A 796-nucleotide genomic window follows, 5' to 3' on the forward strand; every position below is an offset into this window, starting at 1 on the left:
ACCTTCCAAAGGGACACGTATTACCTACCCCTACTACTGGTCACTTCGAATTTCGTTCCTCCTATATTGATTTAGTGGAGCGAAATCAGTTTGCTGGTTTACCGGACGAGGATCCTTTGAAGCATATGAAAATTTTCACAGACTACTGCTGTTCCATACCTGTACCGGCTGGGGTGACTCAGGATGAAGTAAAGGGGGTGATGTTCTTGTACTCCTTAAAGGATTCTGCGCAAGATTGGTACCGCTACCTTCATAGGGTACAGCTGGAGTCACAGATTGGACATCTATAGCATTAGCCTTCTACAAAAAATATTTCCCACTTGCAAAGACTGATGCCTTGAGAAGTAAAATTACAAGTTTCCAGCAAGGAAATGATGAAGAATTTTGTGAAGCATGGGGACGTTTCAAGAATTTGGTTCGGTCTGTCCCTTACCACGGTTTCCAGCAGTGGTACCTTTGCAACTTATTCTACAATTCCTTGTATGATGATTACAAGGTTATCCTGGACGCAGCTGCGAATGGTAGGTTCCAAAACAATACCGGTCAGAATAAAGGTTGGAACACTATTGAGGAGATGGCAGTCCATAGAGCTGAGTTTGGAAGTTCGCGTGGAAACTCGCGAAAGCAAAGTGAGGAAATGAGTGCCGTTGCAACACTCATAGCTTCTATTACAGCCCGTCTCGAGAAGCTTGAGACTTCTAAAGCTTCCAAGGAAAAAGCTGAAATTCCTGTTCATAACTCAGATGAGACCGAGGAATTGAGAGAAATGGTCCGAGCTCTTCTGCTTCAAGTCGCG

The 796-nt window shown here is 44.2% G+C and overlaps 1 non-coding gene across 1 annotated transcript; it reads right to left on the bottom strand.

The window, feature by feature from the left end:
• Positions 1 to 332: 332 nt before the first annotated feature.
• On the bottom strand, positions 333 to 441 carry LOC141636411 (small nucleolar RNA R71). Its single transcript, XR_012541026.1, has one exon. It is a non-coding gene; the product is annotated as a small nucleolar RNA R71 (small nucleolar RNA).
• Positions 442 to 796: the final 355 nt, after the last annotated feature.

This window comes from Silene latifolia, chromosome Y, assembly GCF_048544455.1.
Source record: "Silene latifolia isolate original U9 population chromosome Y, ASM4854445v1, whole genome shotgun sequence".
Lineage (NCBI taxonomy): Eukaryota > Viridiplantae > Streptophyta > Magnoliopsida > Caryophyllales > Caryophyllaceae > Silene > Silene latifolia.